At 38.1% G+C, this 23,291-nt stretch overlaps 1 protein-coding gene and 2 pseudogenes across 1 annotated transcript in view; 2 read left to right on the top strand and 1 right to left on the bottom strand.

Moving 5' to 3' along the window:
* KLF8 (KLF transcription factor 8) overlaps window positions 1-23,291 on the top strand; it is a 291,262-nt gene that overhangs the window by 75,348 nt on the left and 192,623 nt on the right. The window lies entirely within an intron of this gene.
* LOC135969202 (aspartate aminotransferase, mitochondrial-like) overlaps window positions 1-23,291 on the top strand; it is an 81,664-nt pseudogene that overhangs the window by 35,282 nt on the left and 23,091 nt on the right.
* Window positions 13,218-14,099, bottom strand: LOC102115892 (coiled-coil domain-containing protein 117 pseudogene; annotated as a pseudogene).

Here is a 23,291-nt window from a genome sequence, read left to right on the forward strand (position 1 = left end):
AACCATCCCACCTCCCCACCACTTCCAGCCCCTCACTATCCAACCCAGCCTCTGGTAACCATCCTTCTACTCTGTTTATGAGCTCAAATGTTTTGATTTTTAGATACTACAAATAAGTGAGAACATGTGATGTTTGTCTTTCTCTGCCTAGCTTATCTCACTTAGCATAATGATTTTCAGTTCTAACCATGTTGTTGCAAATGACTGGGTCTTATTCTTTTTTTGACTGAATAGTACTCCATTGTGTATATGTACCAAATTTTTTATTATTATTATTTTATTTTAAGTTCATGGGTATATGGTGCAGGATGTGCAGATCTGTTACATAAGTAAACATGTGCCCGTGGTGGTTTGCTACACAGATTATGCCATCACCTAGATATTAAGCCCAGCATCCATTAGCTATTCTTGATGCTCTCACTCACCTCACACACCACCTTCTGACAGGCCCCAGTGTGTGTTCTTCCCTGCCATGTGTCCCTGTGTTCTCATCATTCAGACCACATTTATGAGTGAGAACATGCCATGTTTTTCTGTTCCTGCATTAGTTTGCTGAGGATAATGGCTTCCAACTCCATACATGTCCCTGCAAAGAACGTCATCTCATTACCTTTTATGGCTACATAGCATTCCATAGTGTATATGACCTTATCCAGTCTGTCATTGATGGGCATTTGGGTTGATCTTATGTCTTTGCTATTAGTAATAGTGCTTCAATGAACATATGTATGCATGTATCTATAAGAGAACGATTTATATTATTTTCAGTATATACCCAGTAATGGGATTGCTGGGAGAAGTTATATTTCTGTCTCCAGGTCTTTGAGGAACTGCCACACTGTCTTACACAATGATTGAACTAATTTACGTTTCTACCAACAGTGAAAAAGTGTTTCTTTTCCTCCACAACCTTACCAAAATCTGTTGTTCTTGGACTTTTTTAGCCATTCTAACTATCGTGAGATGGTGTCTCATTGTGGTTTTGATTTGCATTTCTGTAATGATCAGTGGTGTTGAGCTTCTTCTTCCTATGTTTGATGGCCCCATGTATGTCTTCTTTTGAGAAGTATCTGTTGAGGTTTTTTGCCCACTTTTTAATGGGATTTTTCTTTTTCTTGTAAATTTGTTTAATATCCTTATAGACTCCAGATATTAGAGTTTTGTCAGAGGGATACGTTGCAAAAACTTTCTACCATTTTGTAGGTTCTTTGTTCACTCTGATGACAGTTACTTTTGCTGTGTAGAAGGTCTTTAGTTAGATTCTATTTTTGTTTGCTTTGTTGCAATTGCTTCTGGTGTTTATGTCATGAAATTTTTGTCCATGCCTATGTCCTAAATGGTATTGCCTAGATTTTCTTCTAGAGTTTTTATAGTTTTGGGTTTTACATTTAAGTCTTTAATCCCTCCTGAATTAATTTTTGTATATGGTGTAAGGAAGAGGCGTAATTTCAATTTTCTGCCTATGGGTAGCCAGCACTCACAGCACTAATTATTAAATAGGGAATCCTTTCCCTATTGCTTGTCTTTGTCAAGTTTGCCAAAGATCAGATGGGTGTAGGTGTGCAGTCTTATTTCTGAGTTATCTATTCTATTCCATTGGTCGATGTGTCTGTTCTTGTACCAGTGTCATGCTTTTTTGATTATGATAGCCTTGTAGCATAGTTTAAAGTCAGTTAGGATGATGCCCCCAGTTTTGTTATGTTTGCTTAGGATTGCCTTGTCTATTTGGGCTCTTTTTTGGTTCCATATAAGTTTCAGAATAATTTTTTTCTAGTTCTGTGAAGAATGTCAATGGTAGTTTAATGGGAATAACATTGAATCTATAAATTACTTTGGGTAGTATGGCCATTTTCAATATATTGATTTTTCCTATCCATGAACATGGAGTATTTCTTTGTGTCCTCTCTGATTTCTTTGAGCAGTGATTTTTAGTTCTCCTTGAAGAGGTCCTTCACTTTTCTTGTTAGCTGTATTCCTAGGCATTTTATTATTTTTGTATCAAATGTGAATGAGAGTTCATTCATGATTTGGCTCTCTGCTTGCCTGTTATTGGTGTTTAGGAATAGTAGTGATTTTTGCACATTGCTTTTGTAGCCTGAGACATTACTGATGTTTCTTATCAGCTTAAGAAACTTTTGGGCTGAGACAATGGGGGTTTCAAGATACAGGATTATGTCATCTGCAAACAAAGATAATTTGAGTTCCTCTCTTCCAATTTGTATACCCTTTATTTCTTTCTGTTGCCTGATTGCCCTGGCCAGAACTTCCAATACTGTGTTGAATAGGAGTGGTGGGAGAGGTCATCCTTTTCTCCTGCCAGTTTTCAAGGACAATGCTACTAAATTTTGCACATTCAGTATGATATTGGCTGTGGGTTTGTCATAGATGATTCTTATTGCTTTGACTTTTGTTCCTTTGATACCTAGTTTATTTAGAGTTTTTAACATGAAGAAATGTTGAATTTTATCAACAGCCTTATCTGCATCTATTTATATAATCATGTGGTTTTTGTCTTTTGTTCTGTTTATGTGATTAATCACATTTATTGATTTATGTATGTTGCACCAACCTTGCGTCACTACCATGAAGCCTACCTGATTGTGGTGGATAAGCTTTTTGATGTGCTTCTGGATTTGGTTATTTTGTTGAGAATATTTGCATCAATGTTCATCAAGAATATTGACCTGAAGTTTTCTTCCATTGTTGTATCTCTTCCAGGTTTTGGTATCAGGATGATGCTGGCCTCATAGAATGACTTAGGGAGGAGTTCCTCCTTTTCAATTTTTTGGTATAGTTTCAGTAGAAATGATACCAACTTTTTTTTTTTTGTAGGCTATTTATTACTGCCTCAATTTCAGAACTTGTTATCGGTCTACTCAGGGATTCAACTTCCTGGTTCAGTCTTGAGAGGGTGAATGTGTCCAGGAATTTATCCATTTCTTCTAGATTTTCTAGTTTATGTGCATAGAGGTGTTTATTGTATTCTCTGATGGTTGTTTGTATTTCTGTGAGGTCAGTGATGATATCCCCTTTATCCTTTTTTTGTTTTTTCTTTTCTTTTTTGGAGACAGAGTTTCACTCTTGTCGCCCAGGCTGGAGGACAATGGCATGATCTTGGCTCACTACAACCTCCACTCCCGGATTCAAGCAATTCTCCTGCCTCAGCCCCCTAAGTAGCTGGGATTACGGGTGTGCACCACCATTCCCAGCTAATTTTTGTATTATTAGTAAAGACAGGGTTTCACCATGTTGGCCAGCCTGGTCTTGAACTCCTGACCTCAGGTGATCCACCCGCCCAAAGTGCTGGGATTACATGCATGAGCCACCATGCCCGACCACTTTTATTTTTTTTTTTATTGTGTCTATTTGATTATTCTCTCTTTATTAGTCTAGCTAGCAGTTTATCTACTTTTTTTTTCCCAAAAAACCTCTCCTGGATTCATTGACTTTTTGAATGGTTTTTCATGTCTCTGTCTCCTTGAGTTTAGCTCTGATCTTGGTTATTTCTTGTCTTCTGTTAGCTTTGGGATTTGTTTGCTCTTGGTTTTCTAGTTCTTTTAGTTGAGATGTTAGGTTGATAAATTGAGATCTCTCTAGTTTTTGTTGTTGTTGTTGTGATGGAGTCTCGCTCTGTTACCAGGCTGGAGTGCAGTGGCGTGATCTCAGCTCACTGCAACCTCTGCCTCTCAGGTTCAAGTGCTTCTTCTACCTTAGCCTCCCAAATAGCTGGGACTACAGACGCATGCCGCAACACCCAGCTAACTTTTGTATTTTTAGTAGAGATGCGGTTTCACTATGTTGGACAGATGGTCTTGATTTCTTGGCCTCTTGATCTGCCTGCCTCGGCCTCCCAAAGTGCTGGTATTACAGGCATGAGCCACCGTGCCCAGCCCTTTCTATATTTTTAATGTGGGCATTTAGTGCTATAAATTTCTCTCTTAACTTCTTTAGCTGCATCCCAGATATTCTGGTTTGTTGTCCCTTTATTCTCATTAGTTTCACAGAACTTATTGATTTCTGCCTTAATTTTCTTATTTACCCAGGTGTCATTCAGGAGCAGGTTGTTTAATTTCCATGTAGTTGTATGGTTTTATGTGAATTTCTTTACATTGAGGTTTAATTTGTGTTGTGGTCTGAGAGGCTGTTTGTTATTATTTCAGTTCTTTTGCATTTGTGAGGAGTGTTTTCCTTCTGATTTTATAATGAACTTTTGAGTAAGTACCATGTAGCAATGAGAAGAATGTATATTCTGTTGATTCGGGGTGGAGAGTTCTGTAGCTGTCAGGTCCAATTGATTTAGAGCTGAGTTCAGGTCCTGAATATCTGTTAATTTTCTGTCAGTTGGGGTGTTAAAGTACTCCCACTATTTTTGTGTGGGAGTCTATGACTCTTTATATTTCTCTGATAAGTTGCTTATGAGTCTGGATGCTCCTGGAATGGGTGCATGTATATTTAGAATAATTAGCTCATCTTGTTAAATGGAACACTTTACCATTGTGTAATGCCCTTCTTTGTCTTTTTAAATCTTTCTTGGTTTAAAGTTTCTTTGGTCACAAACTAGAATTGCAACCCTTGTTGTTTTCTGTTTTTCATTTGCTTATAAAGTTGTCTTCTATTCCTTTATTTTGAGCCTGTGTGTGTGTTTTCACCTGAGATGGGTGGTCTCTTGAAGACAGCAATCAGATGGGTCTTGGGTCTTTATCTTGCCATTCTGTGTCTTTTAGATTGTTTACACTTAAGGTTAGTATTGTTTTGTGTAAATTTGATCCTGTCATCAAGATGCTAGCTGGTTATTTTGCAGACTTGTTTATGTGGTTGCCTCATAGTATCACTGGACTGTGTACTTCAGTGTATTTTTGTAGTGTCTGGTAATGGTTTTATTCTTTCCATATTTAGTGCTTCCTTCAGGACCTCTTGCAAGACAGGCCTGGTGTTAATGAATTTCCTCAGCATTTGCTTGTCTGAAACATATCTTATTTCTCCTTTGCTTATGAAACTTAGTTTGGCCAAATATGAAATTCTGTTTTGGAAATTCTTTTTTTTTTTTTAAGAATGTTGAATATTGGCCCCCAATCTTTTCCAGCTTATAGGGTTTCCACTGAGAGGTTTGCTGTTAATATGATAGGCTTCCCTTTGTAGGTAATCTGGACTTTCTGGCTGCCCTTAAAATTTTTTTTCGCCATTACCACCTTGGAGAATCTGATGATTATGTGTATTGGAGATGATCTTCTCATGGAGTATCTTACTGGGGTTCTCTGCATTTCTTGGATGTGAATGTTTGCCTGTCTTGCTTGGTTGGGCAAGTTCTCCTGGATGATATCCTGAAGTATATTTTCCAACTTGGTTCCATTCACTTTGTCGGTTTCAGGTATGCCAATCAGTGATAGTTTCAGTGTCTTTATATGAACCCATATTTCTCAGAGGTTTTCTTCATTCCTTTTTTTTTTTTTTGTTCTCTGTTTTTTTCTGCCTTGTTTCAGAAAGATTGTCTTCAGGCTCTGAGTTTCTTTTCTCTGCTTTTTCTATTCTGTGGTTGATACTGGTGATTGCATTGTGAAGTTCTTATGTTGTGTTTTTCATCTCCATCAGGTTGGTTATGTTTCTCTCAAAACTGGTTATTCAGGCTATCAGCTCCCGCATCGTTTTATCATGATTCTTAACTTTTTTGCATTGGGTTACCCCATGCTCCTTTAGCTCAGTGAAGTTCATTATTACCCACATTCTGCAGCCTACTTCTGTCAATTTAGCCATCTCAGTCTCAGCCAGTTTTCTGCCCTTGCTGGAGAGGTGTTGCGGTTATTTGGAGGAGAAGAGGCACTCTGGTTTTTGAGTTTTCAGAATTTTTCTGTTGATTCTTTCTGTCGTTGTTGCTTTATCTGCCTTCTATCTTTGAGGTTGCTGACATTTGAATGAGGTTTTTGTGGGGTCTTTTTTGTTGATATTGTTATTGTTTTGTGTGTGTTTGTATTTTTTGGACAGTCAGGCCACTCTGTCATAGGGCTGCTGCAGTTTGCTTTGCGTTCACTCTAGACCCCAGTTGCCTCACTTTCTTTTGTACCTGGAGGTATCACCAGTGAAGACTGAAACAACAAAAATGACAGCCAGCTCCTTCTTTTGGAAGCTTCATCCCAGCAGGGTACTGACCTGTTCCTGGCCTGTACACACTGTATATGATGGCTGGAGACTCCCGTTAGGACCTTTCATGCAGTAAGGAGGAATGGGTTCAGGCACCCATCCAAAGAAGCAGTCTGGTTGCTTTTTGGGAGAGATAGTGTGCTGTGTTGTGGGTTTATTTTTTGTCCAGACTGCCTGTATTCTTCAAAGCCAGCTGGCTGGAGTTGCTGAGTCAACTGAACTATAGAGATGTCCGCTTCTCATCCCACTGGGAGCTTCGTTCTATGGAGAGATTAAAGCTTTGTCCATAGAAACCTGGCTGGATTAACTGAAGGCCCTGCAGGGAGGTCCCACCCAGTGAGGAAAAATGGATTGTGCTCTCAGTTAAAGAAACAGTCTCGCCACTATCTGGCAAGGCATCTGTGCTGCACTGTGGGAGACCATTCCTTGTCCATACCATCTTTATTACCCACAGCTGGCAGAATACAGTGGCTTAGTCAACAAAACTGCAGAGATCATGGCTGCTTCTCAACCTGGGAAGTCAGACCCATCTCAGGTAGACTCCAATCCATTGCCATTGGCTGGATGGGATTCCAAGCCAGTGAGTCTTAATTTGTGAGGTGCTGTGGAAGTGGAGCCTTCAGAATGATGCTGCCTGGCTTCCAGGATTCAGCCCTATTTCTGAAGTTATGTATGGACAGATTTCCTGCTTTGCCACTTTTTAGTTTAATTAAGTCCCATCTATTTTTGTTTTTGTTGCATTTGCTTTTAGGTTCTTGGTCATGAACTCTTTGCCTAAGCCAATGTCTAGAAGGGTTTTTCCAACATTATCTTTTAGAATTTTTATTGTTTCAGGTCTTAGATTTAAGTCTTTTGTCCATGTTGAGTTGATTTTTATATAAGGTGAGAGATGAGGATCCAGTTTCATTCGTCTACATATGGCTTGCTAATTATCCCAGCACCATATGTTGAATAGGATGTCCTTTCTCCACTTTATGTTTCTGTTTGTTTTGTCAAAGATCAGTTGGCTGTAAGTATTTGGTTTTATTTCTGTGTTCTTTATTCTGTTCCATTGGTCTATGTGCCTATATTTTTACCAGTACCATGCTGTTTTGGTGACTAGGACTTTATAGTATAGTTTGAAGTTTGGTAATGTGATGCCTCCAGATATGTTCTTTTTGCTTTGTCTTGCTTTGCCCATGAAAACTTTTTTTTTTCCTTCCGTATGAATTATGGGATTTTTTTTTCTAGTTCTGTGAAGAATGATGGTGGTATTTTTATGGGAATTGCATTGAATTTGTAGATTACTTTTAGCAGTGTGGTCATATTCACAATATTGATTCTACCCATCTATGAAAATAAGATTTGTTTTCATTTGTTTATCTATGATTTCCTTTAACAGTGTTTTTGTTTGTTTTTTGCTTTCGTAGACGTCTTTCATGTCCTTGGTTAGGCATATTACTAAGTATTTTACTTTTTTTGTAGCTATCGTAAAAAGGGATTGAGTTCTTGATTTGATTCTCTGCTAGGTTGCTGTTAGTGTATAGCAGAACTACTGATTTGTATACATTAAGTTTGTGTCCTGAATCTTTGCTGAATTCATTTATCAGATCTAGGAGCTTTTTGGATGAGTCTTTAGGGTTTTCTAGGTACGTGACCATATCATCAGCAAAGATTGCTCTGGCTAGGAATTACAGTACTGTGTTGAATAGAAGTGGTGAAAGTGGGCATCCTTGTCTCTTTCCAGTTCTCAGGGGGAATGCTTTCATCTTTTCCTTGTTCAGTATAAAGTTGGCTGTGGGTTTGTCAAAAATGGCTTTTTTACCTTAAGTTATGTCCCTTCTATGACAGTTTTGCTGAGAGTTTTCATCACAAAGTGATGCTGTATTTTTTCACATGTTTTTCTGCATCTTTTGAGATGATTGTATGATTTTCATTTTTAATTCTGTTTATGTGGTGTATCACATTTATTGACTTATGCATGTTAAACCATCCTTGAATCCCAGGTATGAAACCCACTTGATTATGGTGGATTATATTGCTGATATTCTGTTCAATATTGTTTGCTAGTATTTTGTTGAGGATTTTTGCATCTATGATCATCAGGCATATTAGCCTGCAGTTTTCTTTTTTTGTTATGCCCTTCCCTGGTTTTGGTATTAGGATTAGGGTGATACTACCTACTCTGGTATTAGCACTTTGAAACACTTAGGTCATTTACATTCAATGTTAGTATTGAGATGTGTGGTACTATTCTATTCATTGTGCTGGGGTTTTTTTTGTCTGAATACCCTGTGTATTTTTCATTGTGTTTTTGTTGTATAGGTCCTGTGAGGTTTATGCTTTAAGGAGGTTCTATTTGGGGGTACTTTTAGAAGTTCTTTTAGTACCGGATTGGTAGTGTCATATTCTCTCAGCATTTGCTTTTCTGAGAAAAAAAACTGTATCTTTCTTTCATTTATGAAACTTTGTTTCACTGGATACAAAAATCTTTGCTGATAATTTTTTTGTTTAAGGAGGCTAAATATAGGACCCCAATCTCTTCTAGCTTGTAGGGTTTCTGCTGAGAAATTGGCTGTTAATCTAATACATTTTTTATAGGTTACCTGATGCTTTTACCTCACAGCTCTTAAGATTTTTTTCCTTTGTTTCAACTTTAGATAACCTGATGACTATGTGCCCAGGCGATGATCTTTTAGTGATGAATTTTCCAGGTGTTTTTTGAGCTTCTTTTATTTGACTGTCTAGATCTCTAGCAAGGCCAGGGAAGTTTACCTCGATTATTCTCTCAGATAAGTTTTCTAAACTTTTAAATTTCTTTTATCTCTTAGGAACACCAGTCATTCTTAGGTTTGGACATTTAACATAGTCCCAAACTTCTTGGAGGCTTAGTTCATTTTTTAATTTTTCTTTTTTGTCTTTGATGATTTGAATTAATTTGAAAGCCTTGTCTTTGAGCTCTGAGTTTCATCCTCCTGCTTATATGAGTCTATTGCTGAGACTTTCCACTACATTTTGCATTTCTCTAAGTGTGTCCTTGATTTCCAGAAGTTGTGATTTTTTTTATTTATGCTATGTATTTCAATGAATAATTTTCCTTTCTTATGCTGTATCATATATTTTATTTATTTAAGTTGGCCTTCATTTTTATTTGCTGCCCCCTTGATTAGCTTAATAATTGACCTTCTAAATTCTTTTTCTGGCAATTCAGAGATTTTGTCATGGTTTCAATACATTGATGGTGAGTTGGTATGATCTTTTGGGGGTGTTAAAGAACCTTGCTTTGTAATCTTACCAGAATTGTTTTTCTGGTTCCTTGTCATTTGGGTAGACTATATCAGAGGGAAGATCTGGGATTCAAGAGTTTCTGATCAGATTCTTTTGTCCCATGTGGTGCTCCCTTGACATAGTGTTCTCTCCCTTTCCCTAGGAGTGGGGCTTCCTGATAGCCAAACTGTAGTGATTGTTTTTGCTCTTCTGGGTCTAGCCACCCAGTGGAGCTGTCAGGCTTCAGGCTGGTACTGGGGAGTGTTTGCATAGAGTCCTGTGATATGATTCATCTTCAGGTCTTGCAGTCTTGGATACCAGCACCTGCTCTAGTGGAGGTAGCAGGGGAGTGAAGTGGACTCTGTGAGAGTCTTTGGTTGTGTTTTTGTCTAGTGGGCTGATTTTGTGTTGGTTGGCTTCCAGCCACGATGTGGCACGTTCAAGAGCCCATCATCCACAGTCCTATAGGGAGGATGCAAACTTATCCTAGGGAAACCTGGTTAAGCATTCAGGTTTCTCAGTTGGTGGGCAGGGCCATAAAGGCCCCAGGAGATTTGACCTTTGTCTTCAGCTAGCAGGGTGGGTAGAGAAAGTCCACCAGGAGGGGGCTAGGATAGGCATTTCTGAGCTCAGCCTCTCCTTGGGTGGGGTTTGCTGTGGCTACTATGGGGGATGAGGGTGTGGTTCCCTCCCAGTCCAATGGAGTTATATTCTCAGGGGGATTATATCTGCCTCTTCTGAGTCATACATTGCCAGGGAAGTTGGGGAAAGCTGACAGTCACAGGCCCAGGCAGCCAGTGACCAGGGCTGGGAACTTGCCTCAGCCCACGAACCTCCCCAGTGATAAAGCAAGCAGACTCACAGTTTTGTTTTTTTTTTTTTTTTTTTTTTTTTGCATCTCAGGGAGACTGCAGCAGTGATCCAGTTCCTTCAAAGGGTCTGTGGATTTTCTCGACTTTCCTGGTATATTCCTGAGGTAGTTCTTGGAGCAAAAATTCGCAATTTGAGTGTCCAGATGCTGCTCTGTTTGTCTGAGCAGGAGCTGCAAGCTAGTCTTACCTCCTTTTTTTTTCCCCAAAAACACTTGAGAAGTTGTATTTAAAAGGATAAAATACGGAAACAGCAGATTCTCATTTTAAAGTAAAATTAACAGTATCTTCCAGAACATTCCTAGAACTAAGCCATTCTTGTCACTACTGAAAGACAAAACCAAGTTTCAAATCTAAAATAATAAATGAATCTGCTGGTAAACATTCTTTTCATGGTTCTAGCCCCTACCTTAGTTATTTTTCTAAAATTTTTATTTGTACCTTTTCAAGAATGAGTAGCAGTTTTTTAAGTGATTAATATTTACGAAAATAAGACTTTCTTCATACTAAATACAAAATCAAACAAAAACAAAAACCACATGCACCCTACTCAAACTCAGAAAAAATATACATTTGTTCATTAAAGCTCACTTGCTTTAGATAATTGTTTTCTCTTCACACATTAGCACAATAAGCCAAAGGTTGATCCATGCTGCAAAAGCTATACAAAATGAAAAGCCCTGTTAACTCCCTAGGGAAATCTTAAGGCAAAAGCAAAAGCAAAAACCCTATCCTACAAAAGTAAAACAAAAAGCAGAGGTGTTGGGACTATGGAGCCTGCTCAGATGAATAAGCACCACAAGGATGGAAAACAATTTTTGTACAAACAAATGTAAGAGGATAAAGTCCAAAAAAGAACATAAAACCTCAGTTATCCTACAGAAATAATTATCATATCAGGTAACTTGACTCCTCAAATAAGCTCTGTTTGGATTTTAATTAACAGAATCTTAATTCTCTCCTATGTTTACCAGTACTATCAGAGCTTTGTTTGGGGGCCTCTTTGCTCCCTTTTCATCATAAGACCTTTACTCAGAGGCCTCCCAAACAATTCCTGTAGAAGACAATCTTGGTGTGTTTCGGGTCCTTCTTGGGAAATGTGTCATCTCCCTTTCCACTTTAACACTAACTCCACCTCTGGGCAGTCACTTCATGTTTTTGTGTTGCACTAGAGCACACTTTTTTAGCATGGAGATTTATTTAAGGCTACAAACTTTACAAGCTGGTTCCATTAAACAATGACTACAAGGCACGAGTTTATCAAATGGCATGAATCAAACACTTGCACATTTCAAAAGAATACAGTTTACATTCATCTCTAAATATAAGATTAAGAAACTATTATCTGGTTTCCAACTGCTTTCAATAGTGGTGCGAAGTTTGAATACTTTTACTGTGTAGACATCAAATATTTTATTTAAATATTAAACATTAAATATTTTCCTGACTATCCAAACAGAAAGAGAAAGCAGGAAGAGGCCAAAGAAGCAACAATTAATAGACTTGTGACTTCTACGCCATCTGTAGAATGGTGTAGAACATTTAATAGACCAGTTAATAGACTTGTGACTTCTATGCCATCTGTAACAACAGGAGACATTTCAGTAAGGGTTTCAAAATGCATGGAATGTAGTTTCTAAAAATTCACATTTATGTGGCATAAAACATTTTTTTATTCTACAAATGGTATCTCGTGCCTGCTTACAAAGGGGGAAGAAACCCAGGAAACAAAACAAAACTGGGGTGGTGTCCTGTTGTGTGAAGGGAGGGCCAGTATTATACCATAGCACTCATTTAGTAACCTATAGTTAATATTCTGTAGCAGTAAAGGAAATGTAATTTTACTTTGCCCTGTGAGTCCCTACCACACAGAAGAGCTCTGCCTGAGAAACTAAAAATTTCAAACTTGGCTATCCTCAAAGGACACCTGGAACCTGGCTTAGGTACTCAATAAGATGAAGGCTTTCTGCTAGCAGGAAGCATTGTCCACTACTATTTAGGCCTACTGCACAATAGTCTAAGCACCAGTCAAATTGTCTATGTCAGTAAACCTCAATGTCATTTGCTCCTACATTGTCAATTTCACTGTTCTCTAAATTAACATTTTAAAACAACTTGCTAATATAAGTATAACTTTTTTTTTAATTACTAAAGTTATCAATACTGGGTTTAGCTGACAAAGCATTCCTTAGGATGCACTAAAGGATGCTTATCCCATACATAATTTGCACTTGGGTTACCTCATAATCTTTTAGCTATCATTCAAAGTTAATTAATTTGTAAACATTACTGAATAACTGGGCTTATCAATTATGCATGGGAAACCAAGGAGCAACAGTGGCACAAGACAAAAAGCCTTGAAGGAAAAACTTTTTCTCTGTATTTTCATTGCATTTTCAGAGGCAAAGAGGAGAGCCACATGCTGTTGGCTATTTATTCAACAGAGCTATATTGAATTGACAACTAATTTACAAGTTTCAGGGCCTTTATTAAATTTCTTAGCAACAGGCTTAAGCTACTGCCATCTTCCCTCCTTCTCCCCCATTATATATAGTCGCCACTGTAAACAGCTTGTATCTACAGACTAAACTGTGACTTAACTGTCAGGGTACAGTTGTAGTAGGAGCATCCTTTCTTAATCATCCTTTTTAATTCAAGGAGAATATTCTCTAAGTGTCTGAATAGTCTAGACAATGTGACATATGATTTAAGTCACCCTTACACATATAGCTTCTATACTTACCTTTGAAGAGACTGTAATCCAACATTTCTTCAATAAGTCCCACTGAAAACTGTGTTTCCGTTGAGACAAACTTTCTTGGCAAAAAGTTGAATTCAATAAATGTCTACCCAAAATGAGAGTCCCACCCCAAATCACAGGTGGAGATATTATTACACCCATTTCATAAAACTTGCAAGTCCCTATACTATGCAAATTGGCTCATAAATGAACACAGGATTCTCCTAACATTTGACGACTTTATTGTATAAATTGGTTTCTAGAGTTCCATCTCTGCTTCTGTGCTAGTAGCTATCTCCAAACCATTATAAGGAGACATCCCTGTGTGCCCAAGTTCCCAGAACAGTTCAGTTCTCTGAGAGAAGGCAATGCCAGCAGCTGCATGCTTAGCTTGGCTCTCTCCTGTATAGTTCTTAGCATTAGAAGATGGCTTTGGCTCATTGGGAAGGAGTTCAGTGAGGGGTTTCTAGAGAACAAGCTCCATGGAAGGATGGCTCGTAGACTCAATTTTTTTTTTTTTTGTAAAGTTCACCAAATTCCTTCTTCAAACCTGTTTTCATAGTATCAGAAAGGAGAAGACTACGGAGGTGGTTAACATTTCTGTGAGCTTCAACTTCTTCATCAATTATCCTGTCTTCAATCTCCTGAAGCTTACTTCAGGCAACTTCACACTGGTTCTCCAGTTGTCTCATCTATTTCTTCACAAATAGAATCTAATATTCCAGGTAGAGAAAGTCCACTAGTGCATGGCTTTACTCCACACTCCACACCCCTCTACATCTTGGCATGCACAAAGAATTCAGTCATTATGACCAGCACAGAGCTCTGCTTCAATTATCTTTTTTTCCTTTTTTTTTTTTTTTTTAGCAGGCAATCCTCCTCCTCCTGCTCCTCTAGCTTGTGTTTCTTTTTACAATGAATGGGAAAATGTCGTGCACCGTTCTCCCACTGTGGTTGCTTGGGACTGCTCATGGTCCTAGCCATGGTGCCAGCTGGGCGCTGTCTGCCCCCAGGTGGAAAAACCCGCTAGGCAAGGCAAGCGGCCGCTGGAGGAAGTCCAAACTGCAGCTCAGGGGGAGGCCGCTGAAAGGCTAGAGGAGCACAGCCATGGCTATGAGAAGGTAGCTGCAGCCACAGCGACTGCTGAGAGGCGCCCAGCTCTGAGCCTACTCTGGACCCAATGTCACGCCTTCAAGAGCTAGTCCTGCCTCTTATCCGCCATCTTAATCTGAGCTCTCACATGAATTTTAAAATAGTTTTTCCTAGTTCTGTGAAGAATGTCGTTGGTAGTTTGATAGTAATAGCATTGAATCCTGAAACTGCTTTTGGCAATTTGACCATTCTAATGATAATCATTTTTCCTATCCATGAGCATGAAATGTTTTTCCATTTGTTTGTGTCATCGCTCTCTCTTTTTTTTTTTTTAAGCAGTGTTTTGCATTCTCTTTGTAGAGATCTTTCACTTTTCTGGTTAGTCATGTTCCTAGTTATTTCATATTTTTTTTGTAGCAGTTGTGACTGGGGTTGCATTCTTGATTTACCTCTGAGCTTTACCGTTGTTGGAGTGTAAGGAATTCTAGTGATTTTTTTTGTGTGGATGGAGTCCCGCTCTGTTGCCCATGCTGGAGTGCAGTGGCATGATTACCGTCCACTGTAAACTCCATGTGCCGGCTTCAAGTGATTCTCCTGTCTCGTTCTCCCCCGTAGATGATCCTACAGGCATGCACCACTACACCTGGCTAATTTTTATATTTTTAGTAGAGGCAGCATTTTGTCATGTTGGCCAGGGCAGGCTGGTCTCGAACTCCTGGCCTCAAGTGATCCACCTGCCTCAGCCTCCCAGTTTGCTGGGATTACAGGTGTGAGCCACCACATCTGGCCTGTGATTTTTTGTACATTGATTTTTTATCCTGAGACTTTGCTTAAGTTGTTTATCAGCTTTAGGAGCTTTTGGGTTGAGACCACAAGGTTTTCTAGATGTAGGATTATGTCATCTGGACACAGGAGTAGGTTGACTTCCTGTCTCCCTATTTGGATTTTTTTTTTTAATTTCTCTTACCTAATTGCTCTGCTGAGAACTTCCAATACTATGTTGAATAGAATTGATGAGAGAGGGCACCTTTGTTTTGCACCAGTTTTCAAGGAGAATGCTTTCAGCTTTGTCCCATTCTTTATGATGTTGGCTCTGGGTCTGTCATACATGGCTCTCATTGTTTTGAGGCATGTTTCTTCAATACCTAATTTATTGAGAATTTTAAGCCTGAAGCTGTGTTTAGTTTTATTAAAAAGCTTTTCTACAGCTATTGAGATAAGAATTTGTTTTTTGTTTTTTGTTTTGTTTATATAATGAATCACATTTTTAAAAATTATACTTTAAGTTCTAGGGTACATATGCACAATGTGAAGGTTTCTTACATATGCCTTGTTGGTGCACTGCACCCATTAACTCGTCATTGACATTAGGTATATCTCCTAATGCTATCCCTCCCCTCTTCCTCCACCCCACAACAGGCCCCGGTGTGTGATGTTCCTCTTCCTGTGTCCAAGTGTTCTCATTGTTTAGTTCCCACCTATGAGTGAGAACATGCAGTGTTTGGTCTTTTCTCCTTGCGATAGTTTGGTGAGAATGATGGTTTCCAGCTTCATCCATGTTCCTACAAAGGACATGAACTCATCCTTTTTCTTTTTCTTTCTTTTTTCTTTTTTTGTAGAAACTGACAAAAAGTATATTGACAATAAAGGCATAAAGATAATTCTCATGCTTTCCTGAAGTAAAAATACTTTAAACTATTAGACAATATATGCAAGAAACGAAGCCATTGTTTAAAGGAATCTTTTTAACCTAAATTATATCATAGGTTTTGTAAGAATTTTATTTATATTGTAGTAAGTACATTGCATACATTTCTTAAATTTGTATTATACTAGATGTGACATTTCTGTTTTGTTGAATACACATTGGATTGTGATTTTCATGTAATGCAACATGTTCAATATTCTTCAGCAAAACACCATATCAGTTATAAATTAAATAACCAGTAACAACCGGATTTAATTACAAAAATGCATTTGAAAAATGCTGAGTATTTTGTCTTTTTTATTATATTACTTTAAGTTCTAGGGTACATGTGCACAATGTGCAGGTTTTTATGGCTGCGTAGTATTCCATGGTGTATATGTGCCACATTTTCTTAATGCTGTCTATCATTGATGGACATTTGGGTTGGTTCCAAGTCTTTGCTATTGTGAAGAGTGCCACAGTAAACATATGTGTGAATGTGTCTTTATAGCAGCATGATTTATAATCATTTGGGTATATACCCAGTAATGGGATTGCTGGGTCAAATGGTATTTCTAGTTCTAGATCGTGGAGGAATCGCCACACTGTTTTCCACAATAGTTGAACTAGTTTACAGTCCCACCAACAGTGTAAAAGTGTTCCTATTTCTCCACATCCTCTCCAGCACCTGGTGTTTCCTGACTTTTTAATGATCGCCATTCTAACTGGTGTGAGATGGTATCTCATTGTGGTTTTGGTTTGCATTTCTCTGATGGCCAGTGATGATGAGCATTTTTTCGTGTGTCTGTTGGCTGCATAAATGTCTTCTTTTGAGAAGTGTCTGTTCATACCTTCGCCCGCTTTTTGATGGAGTTGTTTGTTTTTTTTCTTGTAAATTTGTTTGAGTTCTTTGTAGATTCTGGATATTAGCCCTTTGTCAGATGAGTAGATTGCAAAAATTGCCTCCCATTCTGTAGGTTGCCTGTTAACTCTGATGGTAGTTTCTTTTGCTGTGCAGAAGCTCTTTAGTTTAATTAGATCCCATTTGTCAATTTTGGCTTTTGTTGCCATTGCTTTTGCTGTTTTAGACATGAAGTCCTTGCCCATGCATATGTCCTGAATAGTATTGCCTAGGTTTTCTTCTAGGGTTTTTATGGTTTTAGGTCTAACATTTAAGTCTGTAATCCATCTTGAATTAATGTTTGTATAAGGTGTAAGGAAGGGATCCAGTTCTACCTTTCTACATATGGCTAGCCAGTTTTCCCAGCACCATTTATTAAATCGGGAATCCTTTCCCCATTTCTTGTTTTTGTCAGGTTTGTCAAAGATCAGATGGTTGTAGATATGTGGTGTTATTTCTGAGGGCTCTGTTCTGTTCCATTGGTCTATATCTCTATTTTGGTACCAGTACTATGCTGTTTTGATTACTGGAGCCTTGTAGTATAGTTTGAAGTCAGGTAGCGTGATGCCTCCAGCTTTGTTCTTTAGGCTTAGGATTGTCTTGGCAATGCGGGGTCTTTTTTGGTTCCATATGAACTTTAAAGTTGTTTCTTCTAATTCTGTAAAGAAAGTCATTGGTTGCTTGATGGGAATGGCGTTGAATCTATAAATTACCTTGGGCAGTATGGCCATTTTCACAGTATTGATGAATCACATTTTTTTATTTGTGTATGTTGAACCAACTTTGAATCCTATGAATAAAATGTCACTTGATCTTGGTGGATAGGTTTTTAAATATGCTGCCGGCTTCAATTTGTCAGTATTTTGTTGAGGATACTTGCATCAATTTTCATCAAGGATATTGACTTGGGGTGGTTTTTTTGTTGTTGTTTCCTTGCTAGGTTTTGATGTCAGGATCATGAAATGATTTAGGGAGAAGTCTTTTCTTTGTTGTTTTGGTTTTTTGCTTTTGTTTTCGTTTCTGTTTTCTTTTTTTGAATAGTTTCAGCCGGAATGATACCAGCTCATCTTTGTATATCTGTTAGTATTTAGTTGTGAATCCATCTGGTCTTGTGCCTTTTTAAATTGGTATGCTATTTATTAGTGATTCACTTTTGGTGCTCATTATTGGTCTGTTCAGAGATTGAATTCTTTCCTGGTTTCATCTTGGGAGGGTGTATGTGTCCAGGAATTCATGTGTCTTTTTCTATATCTTTTTATTTGTATGCATTGTGGGTTATTATACTGTCTAGTGTTTATTTATATTTTTGTGGGGTTTGTGGTAATATCCATTTCGTAATTTTTGATTGTGTTTATTTAGATCTTCTCTCTATTTCTTTATTCTAGCTAGCTATGCACTTATTTTATTATTTTATGTTGAAAAGCCAACTCCTTGAGTTAATCTTTTAATGCTTTTTCATGTCTATCTTCTTCAGTTCTGATTTTTGGTTATTTCTTGTGTTCTGCTACCTTTGGGGTTGGCTTTTTCTTGGTTCTCTAGTTCTTCCAGTTGTGATGTTAAGTTGTTAAATTGAGATCTTTCTAACTTTTCAATAGGGGCATTTAGTGCTATAAATTTTCCTTTTAACAGTGCCTTAGCTGTGTTCTAGAGATTCTGGATTGTTGTATCTTTCTTCTCATTAGTCCGAAGAAACGTTTTGATTTCTATTTTAATTTTATTAGTTATCCAAAAGTCATTCAGGAGCAGTTTATTCCATTTTCATGTAATTGTATGGTTTTGAGTGATTTTTTTTTAGTCCTGGTTTTTTATTTGTTTGTGCCGTGGTCTGAGAGATTGGTTGTTATTATTTCTGTTCTTTTGCATTTGTTTAGGACTTTTAAAATTATGATTATGTGATTGATTTTAGAGTATTTGTTATATGGACATAGAAGAATGAATTTATTACTGTTTTTGAGGGGAGAGTTTCATTGCTATCTATCAGGTCCAGCTAAGCTAGTGCTGAATTTAGGTCCTGAATGTCTTTGTTAATTTTCTGCCTTGATGATCTTTCTAATAAGCTGAGCGGGGTGTTGAAGTCTCCCACTCTTACTGTGTGTGAGTCTACATCTCTTTGAAGGTCTCTAAGATCTTGCTTTATGGTTCAGAGTACTCCTATGCTTGGTGCATATATATTTATAATAGGTCTTCTTGTTTCATTGAACCCTTTACCATCACATGATGCTCTTCTTTGTCCTTTTTGTTATTTGTTGGTTTAAAGTCTGTTTTGCCTGAAATTACGGTTGCATTTCATGCTTTCTTTTGTTTTCCATTTCCTTGGTATATTTTTCTGCAAAGTCTATGTGTGTGATTTCATTTGAGATAGCTTTCTTTTTTTTTAATTTATTTTATTTTTTATTATTATTATACTTTAAGTTCTAGGGTACATGTGCATAACGTGCAGGTTTGTTACCTATGTATACTTGTGCCATGTTGCTGTGCTGCACCCATCAACTCGTCAGAACCCATCAACTCGTCATTTAAATCAGGTGTAACTCCCAATGCAATCCCTCCCCCCTCTCCCCTCCCCCCTCCCCCCTCCCCATGATAGGCCCCGGTGTGTGATGTTCTCCTTCCCAAGTCCAAGTGATCTCATTGTTCAGTTCCCACCTATGAGTGAGAACATGCGGTGTTTGGTTTTCTGTTCTTGCGATAGTTTGCTAAGAATGATGGTTTCCAGCTGCATCCATGTCCCTACAAAGGACACAAACTCATCCTTTTTTATGGCTGCATAGTATTCCATGGTGTATACGTGCCACATTTTCTTAATCCAGTCTGTCACTGATGGACATTTGGGTTGATTCCAAGTCTTTGCTATTGTGAATAGTGCCACAATAAACATATGTGTGCATGTGTCTTTATAGCAGCATGATTTATAATCCTTTGGGTATATCCCCAGTAATGGGATGGCTGGGTAATATGGTACTTCTAGTTCTAGATCCTTGAGGAATCGCCATACTGTTTTCCATAATGGTTGAACTAGTTTACAATCCCACCAACAGTGTAAAAGTGTTCCTATTTCTCCACATCCTCTCCAGCACCTGTTGTTCCTGACTTTTTAATGATCGCCATTCTAACTGGTGTGAGATGGTATCTCATTGTGGTTTTGATTTGCATTTCTCTGATGGCCAGTGATGATGAGCGTTTTTTCACGTGTCTGTTGGCTGTATGAATGTCTTCTTTTGAGAAATGTCTACTCATATCCTTTGCCCACTTTTTGATGGGGCTGTTTGTTTTTTTCTTGTAAATTTGTTTGAGTTCTTTGTAGGTTCTGGATATTAGCCCTTTGTCAGATGAGTAGATTGCAACAATTTTCTCCCATTCTGTAGGTTGCCTGTTCACTCTGATGGTAGTTTCTTTTGCTGTGCAGAAGCTCTTTAGTTTAATGAGATCCCATTTGTCAATTTTGGCTTTTGCTGCCGTTGCTTTTGGTGTTTTAGACATGAAGTCTTTGCCCATGCCTATGTCCTGAATGGTACTACCTGGGTTTTCCTCTAGGGTTTTCATGGTATTATGTCTAACATTTAAGTCTCTAATCCATCTTGAATTAATTTTCGTCTAAGGAGTAAGGAAAGGATCCAGTTTCAGCTTTCTACTTATAGCTAGCCAATTTTCCCAGCACCATTTATTAATCAGGGAATCCTTTCCCCATTTCTTGTTTCTCTCAGGTTTGTAAAAGATCAGATGGCTGTAGATGTGTGGTATTATTTCTGAGGACTCTGTTCTGTTCCGTTGGTCTATATCTCTGTTTTGGTACCAGTACCATGCTCTTTTGGTTACTGTAGCCTTGTAGTATAGTTTGAAGTCAGATAGCGTGATGCCTCCAGCTTTGTTCTTTTGACTTAGGATTGTCTTGGAGATGCGGGCTCTTTTTTGGTTCCATATGAACTTTAATGCAGTTTTTTCCAATTCTGTGAAGAAACTCATTGGTAGCTTGATGGGGATGGCATTGATTCTATAAATAACCTTGGGCAGTATGGCCATTTTCACGATATTGATTCTTCCTATCAATGAGCATGGTATGTTCTTCCATTTGTTTGTGTCCTCTTTGATTTCACTGAGCAGTGGTTTGTAGTTCTCCTTGAAGAGGTCCTTGACATCCCTTTTAAGTTGGATTCCTAGGTATTTTATTCTCTTTGAGGCTGGTTCAACATTCGCAAATCAATAAACATAATCCAGCATATAAACTGAACCAAAGACAAGAACCACATGATTATCTCAATAGATGCAGAAAAGGCTTTTGATAAAATTCAACAGCCCTTCATGCTAAAAACGCTCAATAAATTCGGTATTGATGGAACATACCTCAAAATAATAAGAGCTATTTATGACAAACCCACAGCCAATATCATACTGAATGGGCAAAAACTGGAAAAATTCCCTTTCAAACCTGGCACAAGACAGGGATGCCCTCTCTCACCACTCCTATTCAACATAGTGTTGGAAGTTCTGGCTAGGGCAATCAGGCAAGAGAAAGAAATCAAGGGTATTCAGTTAGGAAAAGAAGAAGTCAAATTGTCCCTCTTTGCAGATGACATGATTGTATATTTAGAAAATCTCATTATCTCAGCCCAAAATCTCCTTAAGCTGATAAGCAACTTCAGCAAAGTCTCAGGATGCAAAATTAATGTGTAAAAATCACAAGCATTCGTATACACCAGTAACAGTCAAACAGAGAGCCAAATCATGAATGAACTTCCATTCACAATTGCTTCAAAGAGATAGGTTTCTTGAAGACAGCTTGCCAATGGGTCTTGTCATTTAATCCACCTTACTACTCTGTGCCTTTTAATTGGGGCATTTGGCCTGTTTACCTTCAAGGTTGGTATTGATATGTGTAAATTTGATCTTGTCAACATGATATTAGCTGGCTATTTTTCAGACTTGTTTATGTGGTTGCTTTATATTGTTACTGGCCTCTGTATTTCAGTATGTTTTCATAGTGGCTGGTAATTGGCTTTCTTTTCCATATTTAGTGACTTTTTCAGGAGCTCTTTTAAGGTAGGTTTGATGGTAGCAAATTTTCTTAGCATTTGTTCGTCTGAAAATTATCTTATTTTCTTTTTGCTTATGAAGCTTAGTTTGGCCATATATGAAATTCTGTGTTGGAGTTTATTTTCTTTAAGAATGTTGAATATTGGCTTTCCGGTAGGGTTTCTGCTGAGAAGTTCACTGTCTTTCTGATTGGCTTCCCTTTGTAGGTGACCTGACCTTGTTTTCTAGCTGCCTTTAACATTTGTACTTTTATTTTGTGTTTGGATAATCTGATGATTATGTTGCTTGAGGATGATCTTCTTCAGAAGTATTTTACTGGAATTCTCTGCATTTTTTGAATTTGCATTTTGGCCTCTCTAGCTAGGTTGAAGAAGTTCTCATGGACGACAATCTGAAATATGTTTTCCAAGTTGCTCCCACTCTCTCCATCTTTCTCAGGGACTTCAGTGAAATATTTGGTCTCTTTCCATAATCCCTTATTTGTCAGAGATTTTGTTCATTCTTTTTAATTTTTCTTCTCTCTTCTTGTCTGGCTGTCTTATTTCAGAAAGCCTGTCTTCAAGCTCTGAGATTCTTTCCTCCACTTGGTCTATTTTCCTATTAATACTTGTGATTGCATTATGAAATTTTTGTAATGTGATTTTCAGCTCTATTAGTTCAGTTACATTTCTTTCTATAGTGGCTATTTTGTCTTTCAGCTCTTACAGTATTTTACTTTGATTCTTAGCTGATATAGATTGGGTTTTGATGTACTCCTGCATCTCAATGATCTTCCTTTTTATTCATATTCTGAATTTTATTTCCATCATTTCAGCCATCAGCCCTGTTCAGAACCTTTGCTGGAGAGGTGGTGCAGTCATTTTGAGGACCAAGGCACTCTGGCCTTTTGAGTTGTCAGGGTTCTTGTGCTGGTTTTCTCATCTTTATGGGGTTATGTTTTTTTTTAATTTTTAAATTTTTGGTCAAAGTTGCTGAACTTGGAATTTTTTTTCTTGTATTTTATTTATGCCCTTTATGGTTTGATTGTGGTATGAAGTCACTTAAGCCAAATGGCTTCATTTCTGGAAGATTTTAGGAGACCGACACTCTACTTTGAATTCTTGTACCATTTGCTCTTACTCTGGGGGCCTTGTATCAGGCCCCAACGTTGTTCTCTGTCTTTCTGATGTTTGAAATTCACTGCACTGAGGGTCCGAGGTGCTCTCCAACAGCTGGTCACTAGACTCTGATGGGTGGTGTCAGCCAAAGTGTCTTGTAATGTGGTTGCCAAAGAATCTGTTCGTTTTTGCATGTGCCAGCAACAGCAGCAGTCTGGCAGGGTGCACACTTGTCACCTGTGGCAGGGTGCTAACAGGCGCTTTGGGGACTGCCTGTATGTGAGTGTTCATCACAGTGGTGAAGGCAGTTAGGCTTGGGGCCAAGGGGTCCTTGTTTGCAAGGGTCATGATGGTAGTGATGTTGGCATGGGGGTGGAGCTCTAGGGGGTATAGGTCTGTGTGCATTCTTTTTGTGCCACAGATATGGGTGGTTGCTCAGGATGGAGAATTTCTTGTTCTTTATGCTTAGTTTTTCTCCTGTGACAGTGTCGGT

This window comes from Macaca fascicularis, chromosome X (assembly GCF_037993035.2).
Source record: "Macaca fascicularis isolate 582-1 chromosome X, T2T-MFA8v1.1".
In the NCBI taxonomy this organism is placed as follows: domain Eukaryota; kingdom Metazoa; phylum Chordata; class Mammalia; order Primates; family Cercopithecidae; genus Macaca; species Macaca fascicularis.